Below are 24863 nucleotides of genomic sequence, written 5' to 3' on the forward strand. Positions count from 1 at the left end.
GGCTCAGTAGGCAAACGCGCCCAGCACAGTACCACGCAACTAAACCCCGAAGCAGGAACCCAATGCAGATCTCCTCACAATACATCGCCCCACATATAGGCACATGCCACATCACTTGCAAAGAAAAACGCTACACGGCCCAAATCAGAATAGAAATTTAATGCACAACAAAATCACCAAGCCCATACAGCCATCAGGCCATGAACTCCAAAACACATTTCACCATTGTGGGCTGCATCCGCAAGAAAAGACCAGCCACTACTTGTGTGACGCCCTGTCCCATCATGGTACACAGAGCCACAATCACGTACGAAAAGGCAAAAAGGAAGCGCACACAACCGCAGGGCCGTCCCAATGGGGAGGCACTAGTCCAGCTGAAAGGCCGAAATGTTGCTCCGAGCCACCAGTACTGCGTAAGGGCATGTGGGCCACTGGCGATCGTCCCATAAGATCGTAATGCTGCTCCACCGATTAACACGAAGCAGCAGGTGTCGGGAGTAAAATCCATCTGCAGGAGTGGCATACAGATGGCAGTGGCAAAAGGGGAGGAGATACCTGTCAACCAAAAGAAAAGAACAAGAACAGAATGGCCATCAGAACTACATTCGAACAACTCACTTCAATGAGCACACGAAATCCACAGCCATATGCATGCCAGCCCACTCCAAAGGATCATCAACACCCCAAAGCCACTTGCGACTCATAACCATCTATACCTAGGTGTAAACACCATCACGAACGAGTGTACCTGTGCATGCGTCTGCCAAAACAGAATCCATCTGTTAACGTGCATGGACACAAGTGTCTGAGGGCGCGTCGAGACAGGGAGGGCTCAACAAGGCCAGATAGACGATGGTCCCACTATGGCAGCCCTGCTTCACATAGCGTAGGGGAGGCGGATAGATCCCAAGAAGCCCTGTACATGGCAAACTCTGCACCAAATCACCTGCCCATGCATCCATTCATCATTCCCTCATCCCGGGATCAAAACGCCTGAATTATTACTCACATGACATTAGAAACGTCCATTGAGTCTGTGCGTAATGCAGCCTGCTACATCCACAGTGCCCCAGCCCGTAAATCCAGTGTTGTGAAGTAACATGTATTTGGGAATGGCCGGCCTCATCGCCCACGTAGCTATTGCGCATCCCAAACTATTCAAATCAATCATTGCTCCCTCGCCATGGGCCCTGTCTCAAGGACATAGAACAATAGAACGTTACATTTGCAGTCAGACCTGTGGGCATCTCCTCGCCGCTAGCTGGAAACCGAAAGCGCCGCCCTTCGAATTCCTCATTTGCAACATCACGTCGAAAAGGCATCTGTGGCCGTTTGAAATCAGTAATTATTCCATCGAGTGCGGCTGTGTGTGAAAATGGCAACTGCCTTCACCCACAAATGGGACGCCCCGCCCGTCGTTGCAACTCGGTACAGTGATGCATGAGGGCCCACCGTTACTCGAGTACTACGTTCCACTGACCCTTCACAAGTCCGTTCACAAGTCCGTTCGCGACTGCACAGATAGTATGGGAAACAATGGGACCACAGCAGAATGAACATATCAACCAATCTTACACGCCCATCGGGTACAAATACATGATTGCAATAGCAAGATACCATTACCCGAATTGCGCGGGACGTGCTCGGCCAAAGGGGAGAGCCGTTTGCACAGGTGGAATCAATCACCACAGGTGGAGGCCATACAGCCTGAAAACACATAAATTGCACAGCCAGTCTCCTCCCACAACCACAGCGAAATGCTACCGGCAGGACTCGCGATGTTGGCCCTGGGGGACCTGATAGCACTGCAAGTGCTCCGACTCCAAGAAGAAGACGAACAACAACTACAACCAGCCGCACGGAGGAGACGCAGGAGGAGGAGGAGGCCAAGGCAGGGCCAGCAAGGCCCAGCAGCACAGCCACTACCACCACGCAGGCAGCCCGCAATCCCACGCCTCCGAGCACATCCGTTCAACCTCACTGATGAGCAGATCCACACCCTCTACCGTCTGGACCGGGACACCATAGCCGCCATTGTGGACATGACACAGGCTGACCTAGTCAGCATGATAGATAGCCCAACCGCAATCCCACCCCTACTGAAGGTGGTGTCTGTACTCCACTTCCTGGCCACAGGCACCTACCAGCACACAGTCGGACAGTTGCATGGCATATCACAGCCACTGTTTTCACGGACACTATTCCAAGTGCTCGATGCCCTCCTGCAGCACGCAGACGACTACATCTCCCTACCACGCTCGGAGCAGGAAATTACGAACACAAAAGTGGGATTCCATGCACTTGCCGGCATACCGGGTTGCATTGGTGCCATCGACTGCACCCATGTTGAATTGGTCGTCCCACATGCCATGGAGGCCCAGTACCGCAACCGAAAACAATTTCATTCCCTGAATGTACAAATGGTGTGTGACTCCAACAGGATCATTACGCATTGTTGTGCCCGATTCCCTGGATCAACCCATGATTCCATGGTCTTGAGGAACTCTACCATACCACGCTACATGGAGCGACACGCAGGGTACAGATCCTGGCTACTCGGTGAGTCTCATCTCATGCATGATGATGTGGGGTATGTGATTTGGCAATGTACTGGCAGGAAGGGGGGGGGGTGTGCGTACGTATCAATGGCATTCCACATCCTACGTTTATCGTCCACATACAGGTGATGCTGGATATCCACTGAAGAGATGGCTCCTCACACCAGTCCGGAACCCACGGGACCTGCATGAGGAGGACTACAACCATGCCCACTCACGTACCCGTGTAGTCATAGAACAGGCATTCGGCCTACTGAAGACTCGTTTCCGCTGCCTCAGCAGGTCTGGCGGGGCACTCCTGTACCGCCATGAGAAGGTTGCAAAGATGGTCATGGCATGTGTCATGCTCCACAACATGTGCGTACGTAGAAATGTGCCCATGCCCCCTGACGCTGAACTGCAAGCACCGGATGATGGTCATGATGAGGGTGGGGATGTGGCAGCACCTCAAGGAGTCTGCGAGGCACCGGAGGGCCGTGACATCCGTCAGTATCTCATTGATGTATGCTTCTAGCACTCACGCCTGGGGGCTGATACATGGACACGGGACTCGTGGCACTGCGTGTGTCTGGGACATGCACAATATGGACTGTACGCCTATGATGGCCTAGTACACAAAGATCAATGTCCACACATCTCATTGGGTGATCGTGCACTTTTTATGGCATATGTGATATCATGTTGAACACCCTATCGACCCGCCACCCAAGTGAGCCCAACACACCCCCTCCACCCTCCTACCTCCCCCCCGAACACCAGTGTCCAAAGATGCTCATTGTCAGTGGCCTGTCGCTATTGCAAGCCCCCTCTGCGGGTATCAGGGGCACCCCTGCCTGTGGAGCGCAGGTTCCTCCCTGATCTACGTTGGGGGCTGCCCTGGACGGAACTTGCAACGGATGATGTGTCTGCCTGCTCACGTCCATGCATGTCCCTAAGGGTTTGCGAGAGCTCAGTGAGCACACGGCGCACTGCGGCAAGTTCGGCACATACGTCTTTGGACGTCGCATGCTGTTCCCCCCTCAGGCTCTCGGTGCTTCTCTCCATTTGGACTCTCAGGCTCTCGGTGCTACTCTCAATTTGTGCCCTTAGCGTCTCTGTACATCTCTCCATTTCTGCCCTAAGTGTCTCTGTTGATGTTTCTATGTCTGCCTTGGTGCCCCCACATTCATCGGCATGGTCCTTGAGGAGTGTGGCCATTTGCTGCTGTTGGACGATTAACTTGTCGAGGGACTGTTGCCTCTGCTGGGCCATGCCCATTTGCGGGGGTGTCACAGAGGGGCTGTTGTCCTCATGTTGCCTTGCCACAGGGCTTGGGGGGGATGGCCAGTCGTCGTCTTGTGGCTGCCCCTGCGTGGTATCCTCATGTTGTACGGGATGGGACAGACAGGGGGATTGGGACAGGTCATGGATGGATCTGACCTCGACATCCCCGTCTTCTGTGTCCGAGCATGCTGCCATCAATGGGGTGTCACCTATGGTGCTGCTGCCACCAGAGGCAGTGCCTTCTGTGGCATCCATTGGGGGGACCTGTGGTGGTGGTGTTGTGGCCATGCTGGCTGCTGGGGTGCCTGTTGATGTTCCCTCCTCTGTGCTACCACCTGATTTGTGCTGCTGCCGTGTCTTGATGCGTGCAGCTGAGGTGGAGGGTCTCTGGCCGTTGGTCTTGGCCCTCTTTGCAGGTGTGCTGGTAGGGGTGTCCTGTGGCTCGTCGTTTGGATCGGACCCTGTGGTGGAGTAAAGGAGGGCGAGGGTTATTGATGGGTCTGTGGGAATTGGAATGGCATTGTATCACATGCTTTGGGGTGGTACCTGAGGGTGATTTGGGTCGGGTCCTTGGAGGTGCTTTGATTTGTGTGTGGAGTGAGGGTGCAGTTGTTTGGCAGCCTGCAGTTTGGGTGTGCCTGCTGCACGTGTAGTGCGTGTATTAGGGGTTTTTAATTATTTATGTATTTATTGTGGGTTTTAACGTGCGCTATCAGGCCGATGTGTGTGGACCTTATCCTGGACATGTGTTTCTGTTGCACTATGTGGACGCATGGTGCTTCACATGGATGGACTGTGTGGCTTGTTATATCTGGCCCACCTACCTGAATCTTCGGATGTCTGCACTCCTTTCTCCATCCCTCCGACTCCCTCAATGCTCTCCATTCCGATGGTGGAGGCACAGATTTCTTCCCAGGGGGTCAACTTGATGGGTGATTCAGGACCTCCCCCGGTGGCTGTGGCAATGTTGCGGTTGGCAGAGAGTATGCTGCGGACGCGTATCCGCAGGTCGTCCCATCGCTTGCGGCATTGCTGTGGGGTGCGGGGTGCGGTCCCCACCGCACTTACCCGCTGTGCCACCAGAGCCCATATGGCCTTCTTGTTTGCAAGTGCCGTCCTGGTCATTTGCGTGGAGAAGACCACGGCAGCATTCTCCTGGAGGGTCTCTGTTAGCACGGTGAGTTCCTCACGGGAGAAGTGGACCTGCCGCTTGCGGTCGCACGCTTTCTTCGCTGCTTTTCCCATTTTTCTTGGTTTCGCTAGGGTGGTTGACGGGGTGGGGTGTGTCTCAGGGTAGTGTTTTTAGTGGTTGTGTGGTTTTAGTGTATTTATAGGTGTACGCCGGGATGTTTCCCGTTCCGGGCCCGTGTTTTAACTTCCGTTTCCGTATATTTCCGGCCACCGTACTTTGCGGTAGGCGCACACTGCGGTGACCGCTAGGAGGGGTGGCGGTATTGCACCTGGGGCCCCGTACGGCGGCGGTGTGGGCCGTTTTGGGGTCTTTTCCGCCATCGCGGACTTAGCACTTCCGCCATGCCGTGGTGCTCGTGCCCGATGGGTCGGAATGGGCCGCACTTTGCTCCTTCGTGCAATGGCGGAAACGCTATTTACGCTGTGGCGCTCCGGTCAGTCGATTTCCGCAAGGGTCGTAATGAGGGCCAGTGTCCCTGCTAAGGACAGCGGAAGAGGGCGCCAGCGCGTTATTTTAGATTCAGCCTGTTCTGCAGCGGCCAAGTAGTTGTCAGCCAGGAGAGTGTCTTTGGTCAGGGACACCTGGATTCCCAAATATTTGATCCCGTCGGGGGACCCGCGGAGAGGGTACTCGGTATCGAGGCGCGCTGTGGAGCTCGTGATAGGGAAAAGCTCAGATTTGGCATAATTGATTGTGAAACCGGAATAAGTACCGATGCGGGTGATGTCACATGGGATAGGGTCTAGGTGGATATCGGGGTCTCTGACGAACAAAAGCACGTCGTCCGCATAGAGTGAGATTATTTCGGGGGCCCCCTGTATCCGTATCCCTTTACGTGAGTGGTGTTCCCTAACATAGTCCGCCATGGGCTCGGTAGCCAGGGCAAATAGTATCGGGGAGAACGGGCAACCCTGACGAATGCCTCTGAAGAGAGGGAACAGATCGGAAGTTTGGGAGTTGACACGGACCCTGGCAACTGGGGAGGTGTACAGTAACTTAATATATGCGATCATCCTGGGTCCTACGCCCATGGTCTCAAGGACCATCCACATGTACTTCCAAGACAACATGTCGAAGGCCTTCTGGGCATCCAAGGTGACCGCGACCGCACTCACACCCTGATCGATTTGTGCCATGACGTTGAGAAGCCTTCTGATATTGTGGGAAGTAGATCTCCCGAGAACAAAGCCTGACTGGTCATCATGCACCATGTATGACATGACAGGCAGGAAGCGGTTGGCGATCACCTTAGCGAATATCTTAGTGTCCAAGTTCATCAATGAGAGGGGCCGGTAGGATCCACACTCATTGCTAGGCTTACCAGGCTTGAGCAGGACCATGATGACGGCCTCACGGAGTGTCGTGGGAAGGGATGCTAGCCAGAGTGACTCATTCCACACCTCGAGCAGCTCAGGGGCCAACATTTCCACGTGCTCCTGATAAAATTCAGCTGTCAACCCATTGGGACCTGGGGCCTTGCCTTTAGGGAGACCGGATATTGCCTCCACTATTTCATTCAGAGTGATAGGGGAATCCAATTGGTCCCTAGTAGCGTGGGAGACTATGGTGGTGGGTATCTGATCCAGGAGCTCCCGCATCTGGGAGTCGCCATGTACGGTGGGCTGGGAGTATAATTCCGAGTAGAAGCCTGTAAAGACCTCAAGGATTTGCTGGTTGGACCACTGTATATCCCCCTGACTGTCCTTGACACAGGTTATTTGGGCTTGGGCCCATTCCCCCCTTGCCAGCGTGGCTAGTGTCTTGCCGGGTCTATCACCCTCGCCGTATTTACATGCTGCCTGTGGACGACTACAGTACTGGACTTCCCTAGAGGCCTGTTCATTAAAGGTTTTGAGCTCCTCAGTGATCTGAGAGAGGATACTTGGGTCGATCGAGTCCGGGTGGGCACATTCCAGGTCACGTAGTTTAGTTTCGGAGCGGGATAGGGCAGCTCTTATGGATTTAAGGACTCCTGACTCTCTAGAGATGGACGCCCCCCTGATAAAGGCTTTGAAAGCGTCCCAGCGGACCCCAAAGGTAGTAGACTGAGACAAATTGTGTTCAAAATAAGTCTGAATGTCGGCGAGGATGTCCGCCTTGAATACAATGTTCCGCAGAGAGGATGATTTGAATCGCCATGTGTTGATAGTAGGGGCCGGTGTTCCCAGTTCCAGGGTTACCAAGATCGGCGAATGGTCGGACAGTCTGCGCGCAAGTATCCGCGCTTCCACTACCGTGCCCATCATGGGGCCGGACAACATAAACATGTTGATCCTGGAGGAGCTGTCTTGGACTGATGAGTAGTACGTAAACTCGCACGCTTGCGGGTGTAGGGCCCTCCATACGTCGTGGATGTCAAGTGTCGCCCTGTGGGTCAGCAACCTGCACGCTGCGGCAGACAGGGGTTTAGGGGTTGTACCAGTCCTGTCCATCGCGGTATCCAATATAAAGTTCATGTCCCCCCCTAGATGATCTGCAACCTGACATATCCCAGTAATATGGATACCACCTGGTCAACAAATTCGGGAGAATCGACGTTGGGGCCGTAGGTATTCACTAGCAAGTAATCCCTGTTGGCTATGGCGCAATGTAGCACAGTGTACCTCCCCTCGGAATCTATATAGCTCTTGTGGAGGACAAACTTGAGCGATTTATTGATCATCGTCACCACTCCTCTAGCCCGCGTGGAGTATGAGGTGAAATATCTATGTGGACCCCATGTCGGAGCAATACTTTTGGTCAGCGGGCCCGTTGAGAGAGTCTCCTGCAGAAGCAGAATTTTACACCCGTGTCTGTTGGCGTATGCCATGATTTTACGAGCCTTGATGTAGTTGCTTAGGCCCCGCACATTCCAGGAAATTGCCGTTACCGGCATGTCAGTGATTCAAGTAACATCCCACCACTGTTGTCGTAGAGTGAATCGCGGGCGGAGGCCACTCCCACAGGGCCCCCCGATGCACTGTGGTCTGCCAAACCATGTCTGCCATTTTCCCCCATAACACACAACAAACCCATTCCACCGCCCTCCCGCCCACCCCTCCCACCCTCACTGCCCACCCCCAACATGCAGTGTGACCCCCCCTCCCAACATAAGTGCCAACATTTCTCCAGGCCAAGGCGGCTTCAGTTAAGTCAATGCCACCATTCCCCCGTAGGTCGGCGGCCAGCACCCAACGTGGGCGTGCCCCTTCCATGGTCCAATCTGGGCCCAGCAGTAGTGGCAACCAAACAAACCTAAACAGAATCATTGCAAATGCAGCGAGGTGCATTGTTGCCATGTGGTCGGCTTCTTGGACATCAAAGACGGACAGCGGATGCTGTCCACAGTAGGTTTCTGCGGTGGGCGGAACCAGGGTTTGGCCCCCGGAGCGAACATGAGTACATAAGGAAAAGGATGCAGATGTAGGAGAGTTCAATGCAAGCGGTGGTCATGAGCATCAAGAAGAATGTGTTACACCCAATCTGGAGCACAGGTGGTGGCCGGCCGCCTGCAGCAGGGAGGCATCATTACTGGGTAGAGAGCAGCGTTTCCATGGTCGCGTTGTGAATCTAGGATCACCAGATAGTATGGGCATCTTCGAGCAGGGTGATCTGAGGTTATATGGCGTCGCCGGGTCGTCCCTTGGATTGTGTAGTGGTATTTCCGACTCGATGAATTTCACCGCCTCGTCGAGGACCGTAAAGAAGTAGAGTTTTCTGTTGTGGGTGAGTTTAAGTCGAGCCGGGAATAGGATGGCATATGGGACATTGCGCTCCCTAAGTAGTTTTTTGACACCGAGGAATTGGTGTCCCTCCTGTTGAACCGCGACTGAGAAGTCAGGAAAAATCCTGATGGTGTTGGCCTCTAAGCGCAAGTCCCCATTCTCCCGTGCCAGGCGGAGGATGAGGTCTCTGTCCCGGTAGTTTAGAATGCTGGAGATGATGGGTCTCGGGATGTTGCCCGGCTTGGGACGAGGGGATAAAGCACGGTGGGCGCGCTCGACTGTAAAATACGGTGACAGAGCCAGATTGCCCAGGAGATCTTTGAGTAGGCTCTCAACCGCATCCTCCATGCGCCACTTGAGTAGGTTCTCAGGAACGCCAATAATGCGTAGATTATTTCTGCGGGTGCGGGACTCCAAATCGTCACACTTGGCTTTCACTGCTATCATGTCTCGTGACAGGAATGCAACAGTGGTCTGCAATGTGTGTATTTCATCCTCATTTGTAGAGATCCTGCTTTCAGCCTCTGTAATTCTGGTCCCGGCTTGGTCTACACTTGTCCTGTGCAAGGCGACATTAGCATTTATGTCAACCAGTTTCTCGTGGAAGGAGGCAAAGTTTTTAGCCATTGATTCCATGAGGGTGGTAAGGTCAGGTCCCGATGCTCCAGGGTGGGAGTCAGCCTCAGATTCCCCTTGTAGGGGTGGCGGAGGATTTGCATCAGCCCTTGAGACGGCTCTCGCAAATTTATCCTTGGCTCCTCCCTTGGCGCTCCCCCTCTGCTTATTCGGTATACTTAGATGGCGGTGGATGTGAGGACAGTCTGGGGGCAGCGCCAGTGGAGAAGGCAGGTGATGAGGGCTACAAGGATCCGGCCAGTCCGCAAGTGGTGACGGCACACCCGCCAGGCCCCCGCTGTAGCAGAGGCGGATGACACCAATAGCCGGGTGAGGTGGAGGCGGTCGGGGGCCCAGCGTGCAAAAGCTGCCCACTCCCAGGGATGTGTGCTAGGGGTTAGCGCTAGAGAGGCCACGGCACCCTTAATGCAGGTGTGAGGAACGCATGGCCCCCAGGTGAGGCGGAGTCTGAGTGATGTCCAGGCAGGGCCTGGGTGGGGCGAGAGGGCAGGGCCCACCCCCGAGAGGGCAGGGCCCACCCCCGCTCCTCAGGAGAGTCAGCTGTAAATATGGGATGTACAGAGGGAAGGATCTAGTGTCCAGACCATGCGGCCCTTCTCCAGGTGACACGGGCCTGCACTGGCCCCCAGCGCAGCCAGGCAGCCCAGATGACAGGTCCCTGGGCAGTCCACGAGCACGGCGTATATCAACGCCCTTTAACAGTCTAATGAGCGGCCTGCAGTCCAATTAGCGCGGTCACGGCCGCGTATACCATGTGTCCCCCTGCTCTCCTCACCTGGAAGCAGTTGGAGCCTGGGACACGGCCCAGCGCTCATGCGGCTTTTAGCTACACCGGCGCTCCGGCTCACGGGGATCACCCGCGGCACCCACACACACAGGAGCTCCGGCTCCAAGAGGAGAGGTGGGGCGGAAGGGGGATGGAGCGGCCACGCTCTGGCACAGGGCCAGCCCCAGCTGTACACCCCGGCAGCGCTGCCGCAACAGCTCGCAGATGGCCACGGCCCCCCACAGCAACGCCGGAGCTCAGCCCGCTCGCCCGGTGCCGATGGACGTGCGCCCCAGGCGTCTCATCTCCACCAGACCGAGGGTGCGGCCTCGTAGGTCCCAGCGCCGCGGCACGGCAGGCACACGTGCCCTGGGGCAGCCGCACTAGACCAGGCCGCCACAGGCACCGGCGCCACAGGGAGGCCCCCAGTGGGCAGAACAATGCCAAACTCGCAGGATAGCTGCAGTAGGTGATCTCCAGCAACGTCACCCGATGGCGGCCCTCAAAGAAGTCGAATTGCGCAGATGCTGTCAGATTTTCTGCCGAACCACACAGAGCTTATTAGCTAGGCAGCCATCTTGGGCTGCTCAACAGCGTCACCCTCCACTTGTTGCAGTCTGCGTTTGTCTTGCTGGGACCGGCTCCCCTTTCGCACCATGGTTGGCTGTCCATTGTCTCGTCTGGCTGCATTATGTGTTTAGAGACCACAAATTGAGCTCTACAGCTCCCATTCATGAGGATTTATTCAATTTCTCTGCAGCTGGTCCATTTGCCGTCTGGGGATTGAAATGTGTCTTCGTTTCTCTGACCTTGGCTGTGGGCCTGTCTCACATCTTGCTCTTTGTGCAGCCATATCAGCTTGCTCCGTCTCATGTTCAGTGGCTTGAGGCCTGCTGTAAATTTCCTAAACCTTATAATGTGGTTTCTACATTGTTCATGTTATGCTACGTTCCCTATGGGTTATACATGGTTCTGTCAGGCTCCATATGCACTCCTGTATGTCCACACTACTAGTGGCTTTAAGCATCAGCAAGCTTGCTCAGGATCTCTTGTGCCGTGCGGTTATGCATTACTGCATTCGGCTAATGTAAAAAATAATAAAAGCAATGACAACATGTATATGTATCTGTCCTCTAGCTATAGAACTGTTCAGTTATGTTCTTCATGTATGCAAGGGTATGTGTGTGTGACGCAGGGCGGACTGCGAATATGCTTCATGTCTAACGCTGCTATGTCGTGGTGTCACTAGAGGCGTCAGCATTTTAGCTCCTACGTGCTTAGTCGAGGCTATCCATATAGGCATCTCTGTCCATGATCACGGGCTCTTCTCGCACACATGGAAAGATTTGCACTGTATTCTGTCTGTATGTCTGACTGAGTGGATACTTTTCAGTGTATTCGTCAATCATGGGTGCATTTGGGATTTGTTCGAAATAAGATGGGTAGCTGCAAGCATTTCTAGCCTTTTGTCTACTCATGAACTTTGGGGGAGGAGGGGTGGTCTCGGGACCCCTGGGACCCACTCTTCAAATGCTCAATTCATGAGCACATTTAATTTGCTAAGATACTTTATCACCACCACACTCCAAAACATGTAGTCCTAGTACCAATATGTGCTACTAGCCTTAGAGAATTTGAGAGGGGTCATCATCGCGTGGGACAATGACCCATACCCAACTTATGACCCAGGCATGAATTGCGCAGAAATGAACACTCCTGTTGAAGTGTTTGCCGAAAATGCCATTGTCATGGAGGAGGAAGGGGACCATGTTAATCACTGTGTTGCCTTCAAGATATAGGATAGTACATAGGTCCTAAATGGGTAACAAGAGCGAATCGATGGTGGCTATGTCCCCCAAAATCCCAACTTCTTGTGGGCATGGTCCTCGGTGGAATGCGCCATGGAAGAATTGATTTTGGGATGAATTATTTTAATCTACTCTGCGTTCTGCACTTGGATGCAAAAGGAGCGATTTCAGGCAATTCTCTGAGGGGTTTGTTGAGAGACTCGTTTTCCCCCTACCTTGTAATTTAGGACTTGTGGTGCTTTGAAATCGCCATCAGGTGGAAGTGCAACATTTCGGGCGTTCAGGGAAACGCCCCAGACAAGATGTTGTAAGTGGACGAAATGATGGCTCTGATACCCAACACTGTAAAAGCAATCAGCCTTCTTTTCAACCTCGTGGGAAAGTAAGGTGAGATTTTAGGGCAAATGATTAAGCATGAGGGTACTATACAAAATGAGGCAGTGATGGAATTACCGCATCACTTTTTACACATTGCAATACTCTGTATTTCAAGGAAAATTCCAGGAAAAAGATCAAGCACTTGGCTGGGATCTTTTCTCCACTATACCTGCAAGAATATGGACGAACCACTGCGGTAATTCCTCTGAATCCCGAAGTACCGCACGTGGGAGTTGGATATTTGCTTAGTTCAAACTGCATGCAGGCCTCCCTGCTAATAGACAGAAATGTGCAGGGAGTTCAGAATGTAGCAGTGCGTTCGTTTTCTGTTTTGGGTTACCCCAGTGAGATCACATTCTGGAGTCTGAACTCGGAAACTGGGTCTCCTCTAAGATTCTGGGTTTCACCTTTGCATGTGTTTAGGTCTGGCCCCTGGACACGTAAATCACATGACTCCCCTGATTTACCTCCCAGGCAGGGACGTCATTTGGGGGTCCCCTAAAAAAATTGTAATTTGACAAATGAAAACTCCTGGGCTGTGGCCAGCGCCATGTGGCTCTTTGTTTCTGGAGTGGCTCGCTTTCTTGATCAGGCCTCTTTAAAAAAAAAAAAACAGGGTGTTCCACAAGTGTAACAATTTGAGAGTGACCCTAAATAAGGAACAATATAAATAACAAAAACATTGTCTCTCTGGAATTCTTTACAATAATTGCTAGACTCATTAAAGGTTTATTTCAGGCACACTTCAGGGGGTGAGTCACTGATGTAGTCTGTTCTTAAACACCTCAAATTGACAATGCAGGCAAAAACTTCCAAAAAGCATTTAGAGTAGAGGAGGCATCCATTTTCGGACTATGTATTTTGCTTTTTGCAAGTTGCAGTTCACAGCTTGTTTATTTCTGCCACTGTCTCTGTTACGATCCTCACAAGACATTCCATCTCACTGTTCTCAGTCACTTGACAAAATCCTTGTGCCTAAAAGCTTGGGTACAGTGTGGAAATGTTTGACCATGGCACATAAAGTGGCCCTTGATTTCATTGTGCACATTGCTTTGTTATAATGTTTCTATCTTTCTAATCTCCATGGCATTCTACGCAGGATGTTTGTTTGCATGCATGAGGTAACGAGTGCCCAGAGTACAGTATGCTGTGTGAGTGCGCTGCTTTCCCTCCACTACTCTAAATTATTTAATACACAGTTATGAACCCTCCCAATCGTATGTATGTTGCCAACCTCTGAAGCCTGAAAAGTAGATCCACGAAGGCTTGACATGTAGCCAACTTTGCACCAGACCTGCAGATGAACTGGCCTGCTGGTAAATCTCAGTTACCAGTTTAATGGTATCCACTAGAGAGTGTTAATTGATTTCTGACTTTGAGAACATTCAGATATGTAATCGCTCATTTTACTATAGCCGTTAAGATAGCTATAGCCGGTAAAATAGCTCAGTGGGTTGAGCGTTAGCTGCCGCGATGGGTGTGTGTGATCTACAGGTTTGAATCCTGGCAAAACCAACTCAGCCTTTTGTCCCTCTGAGGTTGATAAATGAGTACCAACACAGGTTAGGCGCTATTGTATCGATATTTGTTCTATACAAATCACCTAAGCGTAAGTGCTATATTATAACACATCATCATTTGGCCTTGGACGTCTGCTTACATTTACAGTAATTTGGTAATATGGGCCTATACACACTGATATTTACGATACATATGGTGATCCAATCTTGTATGAAATGTACATCACATTACAGTGACATCGTAACCATATTTTTCATAGTGTACTTAGGTACAATGCTATGTCATACCACTTCCTGTTTTGTCAAGAAGTGAAAGGTCATGCTCCATCCCTTCCTGTGATGTCACTTTGGTGTGGGGTCAAATGACATCTCTTCCTGTGATGTCATCAGAGGTCAAGGTTCATGTGATGTCACTTCGCTACCCCTGGGATTTTAGTGAACTGACGTCCCTGGTGGCCAAAGGCATCATGAAAATGTGTTGGAAAATGCTCCTTTGCACTGTTGGTGACTTGCATCTATTGCAGTGTTCAAAACGAAGTAGTGGAACTATGTTCCCCGCTGTCCTGCCCCCAGCTGCCCACAAACCCCAACTCCACACCCCATCCCACGTGCATTCTAAACCCCCAAACAAACCCACCTGCTTGCAGTGCATTGAAGTGCAAGTTTCAGCTTTTTCCTACACTTTTATTTTAAAACAAAACCATTCCGGAATGGTTTCTTTTTTTTAAATAAAAGTATAGGAACAGTAAAAATACATTTTTAAAGTAGAGGAGCTCCGCCCCCAACCGCTCCAACCCACTTCGACCACTGATCTATTGTACTTTTTCATGTGCTGCCTTACAAAGCCAATTGCATACTGTGTGGCTTTTTAGACATTATTTCACATTAAGTGACAAAAGCACCCCATTTGAACCCTTTATTTTAAAGACTTTCTTGGGAGGAGATGCCACCCAAACCCTCTCTGGTTGGTTCGGCCTCTCTCACTATGATTGGTCATTCCTGCATGTCAGTTGGCAAATATTTACACCCCTCCAATTAAAACTTTGACCATCCACCACAAATATGATGAAACAAGGGAATATGAAGAGAATATCAACGGAATATCAAGGTATGTGGCACGCAAAGTGAGGCAAGACATGTGATCCAGTGGGCCATTTCTTATACCCCATGTGCAGGCAGTCACATTATTTCCATGAAATGCTTCCCAGCATCTTTCAGTGGCCTTGTCACCACCATCTTGGAATGGGGATATTCATATGTAAAACCAATGTATGATCAGGCAGCATCTAAGAGCCACCTAACTGTGACAGGGGCTAGAAGAGAGATTTTTGCCCCAATTAGGGGATTTACGCACGAAACCCAGCGGCCTACATTTCATAATACGTGTCGACTAACATGCCGTTTTTGGTAGACATTTCTCCCAAATGTGTTAAAAGTGAGTGCTAATGTGCAATTGGTGTGCATCCTAACTGCGCGGTATTGGTTACCGAACAGTATGTATATACTCCACTTTCGTGCAAACTGTACCCACTGTAGATGAAAATAATTTTAGATTAAACTATCTCACCTGCTTCTGGAGTGTTCTTGTTTAAGTGATTGGCCTTGGGAAAGCAGCTGGATTTAGCTCAGAGTCTGGCAAGTAAACTGGAGACTACACCTGTCTTGTTGAAAACCCACCGTGGCCAGAAAGCTTGGGCGCTAAATATTGGATGACGGTAAAAGGATGAACTTACTTGTTTGGAATTTAAAGATTGTTTAATCGAGATCGGTAACGTGGCAACAAAAAAGAGAATTTTTAATTTTGTTATTGTGAATTTGATCGAAAATGTGATCTTACACACAAATAGACAATTTATATAAAAAGCAATCACAAAAAGAACAACCAAGGAAAAATAACCACCCCTCCTCCCTCCTTCTCTGCCTTTCCCCTTTTTTCTGCTGACAAGGTTTCGAGACAAGTCTGATCTATGAAAGTCTCGTCAAAACACTTTCCCAGTTCCTCCAAAACTATCAAGGACCACATCGACTCCTTGGCTCCTGCCCTGGCTGACTTCTGCAACCACTCCTTCACCTCTGGAGTCTTCCCATCCCCCCTCAAGCACTCCCTTGTGCTCCCCCTTCTTAAGAAACCCTCTTCCGACCCCTCCTGCCCGGCTAACTATCGCCCAATCTCTATCACTCCCTTCCTGGGCAAGCTCCTGGAGAAACTGGCCATCTCCAAGCTTAATCTCCATGCTGAATCTGTTGGTAGTCTTCATGACCATCAGTCTGGCTTCAGAGCTGCCAGAAGCACGGAAACTGCTCTCCTGAACATCCTTGAGGACCTGCTGTCGAACCTTGATACTAACACCCGATGTGTTCTCATTTTGCTTGATGTCTCTTCTGCCTTTGATACTGTCAACCATACCGTCCTGTTCAACCGTCTCCGTGATAACCTGGGTATCACTGGTCAGGCTCTGGCATGGCTGACCTCTTTCCTCTCCAATCGACCCCCCCAGGTCCAACTGGGGTCCTTCCTCTCTGACATCTTTTTCTCTAGCTGTGGTGTCCCCCAGGGATCTAACCTCTCTCCCTGGCTGTTCAACCAGTATCTGGCACTTCTTGCCCACCGAATCGCCGCTCTCTGCCCCAACTTTCAGTGCTATGGGGATGATACCCAGCTCATTTTCAGGCTACCCTCAGCCTCCTCTTCCCTCATCTCTGACTGTCTTTCTGCTATCCATGAATGGTGTGCCGCCAGTGACTTCTGCCTTAATTCCAGTAAGACTGAGATTCTACTCATCAGCACACCCACTCCCTCCTTCCCTGCTGCTCTCTGGCCGGCCTCTCTTGGCCCTCTTCCTGCTCCTACCTGCAAGGCAAAAAACCTCGGGGTCATCTTCGACTCCACACTCTCTTTCTCTCCTCACATATCGGACGTCTCTAAGAAGTCACACTACCAGCTACACCTCCTCAGAGGTATCCTTCCTTTCCTCTCCTTCCCCCAGAAGCTCACTGTCTCTAGAGCCCTGGTTCTCTCAAAGCTGGACTACTGTAACAGCCTCTATCTAAATCTGCCTGCCTCTACTCTCCGCCCTTTGCAACTCATCCAGAACAGGACTGCGAGACTTGTCCTTGGCCTCAAGCCCAGGGACCGTATCTCTCCAGGACTGAAATCATTACAATGGCTCCCAGTGGCTGCGAGAATTAAGTACAAAACCCTCTGCATTGTCCACAAGGCCTTCTGGGGCCTTGGGCCAAAATACTTTCAACTCTCTCTTCCTAAATATCTTTCTTCTCAAGCTCTTCGCTCATCCGCCTCCAACTCCCTCATGGTCAGCCGCTTCTCCAAGCAACAATTTGGGGGTAGATCTCTCTCCGCAGCAGGGGCCTCCTTCTGGAACAGCCTTTCTTCCTCCCTGAAACTTGAGTAGAACCATCTCCGGTTCCGGAAGCACTTCAAAACCTTCCTCTTTGCCTCCGCTTTCTCTCCCCCTCTCCCCTGCTAAAATTACTGAAACTGCACTGAATCTGCAACTGGGCCACTCACCGATCTCGGTGCCTGGCCCAGCCACTCTCCCCTGCACTGCCTCCCTGGCAACCCCAGCACGGCGGGACTGTCTCTGTATCCCTACAGCCCATCCTCCCAGCATTTGTCTGCACTTACCTTGCACTTGCCACCAGCTGGCCCTTATTATTTATCTTGTATTCTACTAACCCTGTATTGCACTTTCCCCTCTCCCTTTCCCCCTTGCGCTTTTCCCTTCCCCTCTACCCTTGCACTTGCGCGATCTGAATGACACCTGGCCTAGTAGGATCGTTGTCTGTCTCCCCTTTGATCCCCCCGCCTCGTCGCGCCTTGAAACACTTGTGTATAGGCGCGTTACAAATACCATATCATAGCAGATCATATCAGTATAAAACAGAATTAAAATGTGTATATATATATTCAGTGAAAAAAACTTTGTTAAAGGGACGTTATGGTTCCAAGTAAATCCGGAAAAACCTCTGAAATTCGCCCGTTATGGTAAGCTAAGCCACCATAACTCGTGCCACCACAAGTGGCACGAGTTATGGTTATCAGTGATGTCACCAATGACATTTTTGCTGCCATCTTTGATGTCCTGGGTGTTAGTCTTAGCAGTGCACTAACACTACTTTCCTTAGGGGCTAGTAACAATATGTGATAGTTATACATAGGGAAGTAGTAGCTTTGAAGCAGAACAAGCATTTCTGTGCATGAAGATAATCAGTTAGGTTAGGCAGATTGTCGGGTAATACTGCTGTTTTTTTGTTTATTTCACTTTCCCTGTATATGCTGTATTTGTATGTGTTGTTGTCTGTTTGTGTTTTGTGTGCAGTAATGCAATAATGTAGTAAGTGGGTTTGATCAGGTACTTATTAAAAGTTTCACAGTATGCAAGACTCTAATAAGAAAGCATTTATAATTTTAGTATTTAACATGGCAAGGTTATTAATATTGCATCTCCATCATGTCTGCTGCACACTACGCCTATGTTACTACATATGTTCCTTAGTATATTAGAAAAAACGTATAATACAATGCTATTTGGATTAATGCATAACTTTATGCACTACGTACCTCATGATATTTATTCCAATGATCCTTGACACTTTTTTATTAACATTACAATAAGAATCCCTTGTACGGACTTTTCATGAAAAGTAAATGCACATGGGAGGTCATCCATGATGTCATCAATGGCATTTGTGATGTCATCTTTGATGTCCTGGGTGTTAGTCTTAGCAGTGCATGGCGGTGGCGCGAGTTATGGTTGCTTAGCTTACCATAACTGGTGAATTTCAGGGGTTTTTCGGTTTTACTTGGAACCATTACACCCTTTAACAAAGTTTTTTTTCACTGAATTTCATAGGTTTTTAGTAGCACAATTTAACCATAACGTCCCTTTAACAAAGTTTTTTCATTGAATTTCATAGGTATTTATTAGTGCAACTTAACCATAACGTCCCATTAAGGTTTTTTCATTGAATTTCATAGGTTTTTATTAGTGCAACTTAACCATAATGTCTACTAACATTTGACTGTCTAGTAGACAGTACATACTTTTAGCAAAACTGCTATTTATCTCAAAATAGAATCAGCTAATGCCATCCCTCCTCCCCAAGAGGCACCACCACTGCTGTAATCAAGTAGCATGAGAAACACTGCCCCCTACCTTAGAAATTACAAATGCGCAACCTTTTCCCCTGTCCACCTGCCCCTCCATATTAGTGTTTGGTGCCTCTTTCCTCATTTTCCTCCCCATCTTTCTTTCCAAGCTCTCCTGCCAAAAAAATGCATCCAAAAACAAAATAAATGTTCCTTTAGGAACCACCTTTCACAGTTAAAAAATAGAACTAAAAAAAAAGGTATAGACTCCATCTACTTTATATTTCTCAGTAAAATACATAGACTCAATAAGATTTTACAACATTTACATTTGCATTTTGTGTTACGCTAATGGGAATATTGTGGCGTTCATCCTCCATTCCAGGGACTGGAATGGTGGATACCGGCCCAGCAGCCCAAGTTATCAGCCCAAGCGAAGCGAGGGTGGATAACGAGGTCTCTGGAACATTATCCCCCCATTCCAGCCCCTGAAATGGGGGATGAAGGCCATTAGCAACCTAGGTTCCCAAAATGGTGCTAAAAAAGAGGATTTTGCTTCCTACACCGGGACGCCTATGCCGGTGTACGAAGGAAAATCCTTTTCCAAAATGGCCACCATAGAATGGGAAGGCGAGGGTTCCATACAGGGCCCTCTTCACTTTCCATGGCAGCCTGCAGAAGACCACAAACACATTTTTCTTCCCTTTCAGATCTACCCTTATTTCGAATAACTTCACCACAAAGCCAGTCCCTAGTGGACATGGCCAGTTTAATCCTATGTTTTGTCCCTTGTGGTCATGCCCAGTAGCCAGATTGTCCAGATAATGACCTTATTCCATGAACCAGACAATCTGGCCACTGCCCATGGCCACAGGCTACCCCTCAGTCACTAAAGGTATACTGCTATTTTTTGTAACTACATTATGACACTTGTCAAATAATAAAACATTTGCACATTTGCAAAACCATGCTTGTAGATCCTTGCCAATGCGCCTTACGCAAGTTTGCTGGAAATCCACCCACGTTTTATTTTTTCAAAAGTGTCAAATGAATGCAGATACGTCATATAACCTAACCTCCACTTCAAAAAATCCAATCAGACTTTACGAAAACATTTATATCTAGATCTATAATCTTGTTGCAAACCTTTGTGGAGATTTGTCAAATGGCACCACATTTATAAGCCTTTACATTATTTTGGCACCCCCCCTTTAATTGTGTCCCCTTTTGACAAAATCCCACCAAACTTCGCAAAAACATTTATATCTAGATCTATTATCAGTTTGCCAAAAGAAGTATAGATTCATCAAATCTCACCTAATTTACAAGCCTTTACATTATTTTGCCCCCCCCCTAATTTTGCCCCCTCTGGACAAAATCTCACCAAACTTCGCAAAAACATTTATATCTAGATCTATTATCACTTTGGCAAATTAAGTGTAGATTTGTCAAATGGCACCTCATTTATGAGCCATCACATTATTTTGGGGCCACCCTCTAATTCCCCCCCTCATGACAGAATCCCACCAAACTTTGTAAACTCATTCGAAATCAGGTCAGAAATATCCCATCCCATCCTCATCACCCCTCACCTCCCCAGAGATTATTTGATACATTTCACAAGTGCAATGCTCAGAAAATATTAATGTCCCGAGGGTTCGGGCATGTATTTTTATGCATACGTTGATCCATCGCACAAACATTTCCAATGCACCATACCTTAGTTTTCCTCTTTTGTAAACATGCGAAATCTGGCAGCAGGGCGCGGCCATATTGTGCTAATCTTATCCATTGCTGCATCGGCCTAAGGTAAACTGCCCTGACATCACTAAATTATATGCCCCGCCACTGAGCCTCACATCACCAAACCTAGTGATATGCTCCACCTTTCTCGGTGACGTTCCTCGTGAGCGTAGCCAAACACGCCCATAATCAACTACGTGACGTCACGCAGAACCCAAAAATCAACACACATCGACTCACAACACAGCACGTCACAATTCGGAATATTAAACCATACTTTAAAAGAAAACAACAACACTGTACAATTTGTAAAGTACTTTTATTTCACATTAAACGCTCCGAGAACATCCGACTATTGCCATATTCAATCAAATTGCAAATTTGTTTCTTCGCTCGCGATCCAAAATGTTTATCGAGAGGCACGAGTTGTTCTTTTTGCGTACACAAGGTGTTTGTTTTCAATAAAAGAAGCGTTTAGGTCGCACAGTGAATTCCAGTGCTTCTGCATCAACTTGGGGCTAGACCACCTTAAAGGATGTTATGTTGCTCCTAATCGCTAGTACAGCATAAGGGCATATGGGCCCATGGCAATCATCCCAAAAAAGAGTCACTGTGATCCAGTTGTTCACAACTATGTGCAGCTGCCAGATAAAAAAGCCGTCAGTTGGCATCTGGAATCTATGACAATCACAGAATGGCAGGAAGTACCTGTTTTCGAAAACATAACAGAAATGTGTCTTACTAGCCGATCTTTATTACAATTTATCTATTGACTTATTAATTCGGCATAGAGTTTAAACTAACGATTAGCACAGACATGAAACAATCTCAACAGAGAGAAAACAACATGGAAAGTGGTACACAATTCGAGATGGTCATACATGACATTTTTATGAAATATTAGCATTGAACCTGGGGGAACTAAGTGGTAGTCTACATGCACCTCGATGACCACTACACACAAAGGTTGTACTTGCGTTTCATTGCAATATGCCACACAGAACAAACTAATAGAATGTAACCCAGAAATAATGGTCAGATAATAATAAGTTGATGCTCGTTCGGGTATGCAATCGTCAAAAATCAAACTTACATTATATTCACCATTTCCATTCTCTTGGTGTAACTCAGACCGTAACGCACACTGCGTTCGCACCAACAATTCTTCATAAGCTGAATTTACATGTTCCTTAGCCCAGTTTTGGAACCTTATCATATGTTCATTATTACAAACCTCCTTTCATTCAATTCCTTTCGGAATGGTCCCTTTCTCTCAAGGTCAAAAACCAATTGAACCTTATACTGTGTGTCCGATACGTGGGCTTCCTTAGCTCGCAAGCAAAAATTCAAAGCTGGTGACTTTCACTCAGAATCAAAATACATTCTTAGTTTGCAACAACTTGCCTCACCTCATCCAAGAGAACTGTAATTCTGATCCACGTGCATCAGGCACTGCAGGTGGCTGCCTGAGATACCAGGCTCTAGGGGGCACCAGTCTGACTCCATTATTATTTTAATTACATTTGAACACAGACATCATTAGCCCTTTATTTGCCGCGCTCTGGGTGTAGCACCAGCACATCAATTTATAAACATCAAGCGTTTTAATTAAGAGTGTAAAATAACCTGAAATTGCTTTTATTTCATATTAATAAATATTGTGCAACCAATATAAACAATATAGAGGAACGGGCATTCGGAATGTAGTATTACTCTGTAATACCACAAGATAAGGTTGGGGTTGCAAACTGCAGAAGCAACAATCTATGTTTACAAGTCCACAATTCCATGATTATACATCTCCATCCCTTGAATGCCAAAATGCAATCTGTTTCGCCTGTAGTTTAGGCACATATTGTGGAACACCTCCAAATCTACCGTCTGACTTTTGTGACAAAAAACACCAGTTTTTTGTTTCTTGCAGCCATATGCCATCCCATCCTCATCACCCCTAACCTCACCAAAGATTATTTGATAAGTTTAACAAGTGCAATGTTGTGTTTTTTAATTTGCTTTTACCGCAATGTCCGCGGAAACCAAACACGGATCCAAGATGGCGGGCGCATCGAAACAATCTGATGCACCTCACGTTTCATCCCAGCCAATCAGCAAACATGCTGCATGTCTGCGGACATGACGCAAGCCGATCACCCAATCGGTGTCCTGTCCGCAGAGCGAACAGGGAAGTGTGTCCGCGGAGCAGATATAGATATCACTAATTTTTTGTGATCTACATTTTAGTCGTTTTTAAAAAAAACTACTGGACGGTTTTTCACCAAATTTACAAAAGCACGCTTTTGGGACCAAGCCGCTGCACCTGCCATGAATTTGGTGAAAATCCGTCCAGCGGTTTGGGCTGTAGACGTGAGCAAAGTTTTTTCCCCATTCAGTCTATGGGAAAAAAATAAGTTTTGGGACCCCGCCTATAACTTTGCCCCCCCCGGACCAAACCTCACCAAACTATGCAAATAAATTCAGAATGGGCCATATACTTTGTTTTGCAAAGTTTGGTATGGATTCGTCCAGGGGAGCAAAGTTATAAGCTGCTCAAAAAGTGCTCTTCCTATGGGAATAGCAAATACCATAACTGCACAGCCACTATTGTGGCTGTGTAATACATCTTTCTATCGAAATCAAGAGAATGTACTTCTGCCTTGCAATAAAATGGAAATTTATGAATAGATTAGATGCTGGTTGTCCACTAGATCAATATGAATCCATTGTTGCAAAGGTTTGGGTTTCTCAGAAGTATTTGCTATTGATAAATACTTTGCCAGAAAATGTCTCTTTAGCGTTTATTGCATTCAGATTATTCACTTACCATAAATCCATGAATATCCAAGAATGTGATTGGGTACCCAGTAAAGCATGAGAGTACTTGGGCAAATGATGCCAACACCTGGCAACTGATGTAGCTTGGCACATGATGTAAATACCTAGCAAGGACGGTATCTGGCAAATATCTATCAAATATTGCGAGTGGTACGGCAAATGGTAGCTGGAACGTGATGTCAGGTGAGAGTGCCCAAGCATATAACAATAATAGAAAATGATGTGGGTGGCTTGTCTCATTATTGTAATAGTTGCAAAGTGGTTTGATTGCAGGTCCATACGATACACATGGTGTGCATATGTGGACACATGACGCATACCTGGCAAACAGAGCTACTGTCTAGACATGTGATTGCAATTCCTGGCAAATGGCACAAGACCCTGCCATTTAATAGCAATGATGTAATGGGTGCGAGTATCTGGGCATATGATGGTAGTAACTAGCAAATGATGTGAGTACCTTGGCACATGATCCAACTAGCTGCCAAATTGTGCTAGTATCTGGCCTGATTCTCCATTCTCAGCCCTCACGCAACCTGCATGAGCCACAGATTTACCCACAAACAGTGCCACACAACCCCAAATGCAGCTGCTACCTGTAACCTATTGCTAACATTTGTGAGGCCATGTGTGAGACCATGAGCACCACGTGGCAGTGGAGCTAACATTGCGTACTGTTATGGTAAAGGGGACCAACAGAGTCTCCTCAGGGCCCACTAGCCATGAGCTTCAGCCATGCCGAACATGTTGCATAGTTTCATGAGGTCTCACTAGTGATGGTCTTCGGTAGTGGCCTCTGTAAATGTTGCACCAATAGCTTTCTTTTAGGCCCACTAGCCACGGCCACTGGCCATGTCACCATGAATTTATTACCAAAATCCCATTGCCCCCTGACCAGTAGATGCAGGTGCTGCAGATGCTAAACCTTTTTTTCTAACTCCCAAGACAATTTCATAGTAATCATTTCCGAAAACAGAAATTGCTGTGGTAATGTGTGGCTCCCAGATTCCTGGGATAACGGGAACATGTTTTCAAAATTAAATAGTCTTTCAAGTCCTCATAGGCACTGAACATATGTCCCCCTCCTTTTTTCCAGGTCCCCTCACTCCACTCAATTACTTTTTCCCTCCCTAACCCTCTCTCATAACCCTCTATCAATCATCACTTTGTGTGATGCAAAAAGAATTCTGAGCGCCTCTTGTGGTGTTGCTGCATTAATCTCGTGAGATTCCTGCGGTCTTCCCCAGATAAACCCGAAAATGTTATACCTGTAACTGGCTCACCAACCCACCCCCAAATACCCAACTTGACATGATGTCTTCTTCCCCACTCCCGACCTCTAGCTTAATGTGA

Source organism: Ambystoma mexicanum, chromosome 1p, assembly GCF_040938575.1.
Source record: "Ambystoma mexicanum isolate Mex_15411 chromosome 1p, UKY_AmexF1_1, whole genome shotgun sequence".
In the NCBI taxonomy this organism is placed as follows: Eukaryota; Metazoa; Chordata; class Amphibia; order Caudata; family Ambystomatidae; genus Ambystoma; species Ambystoma mexicanum.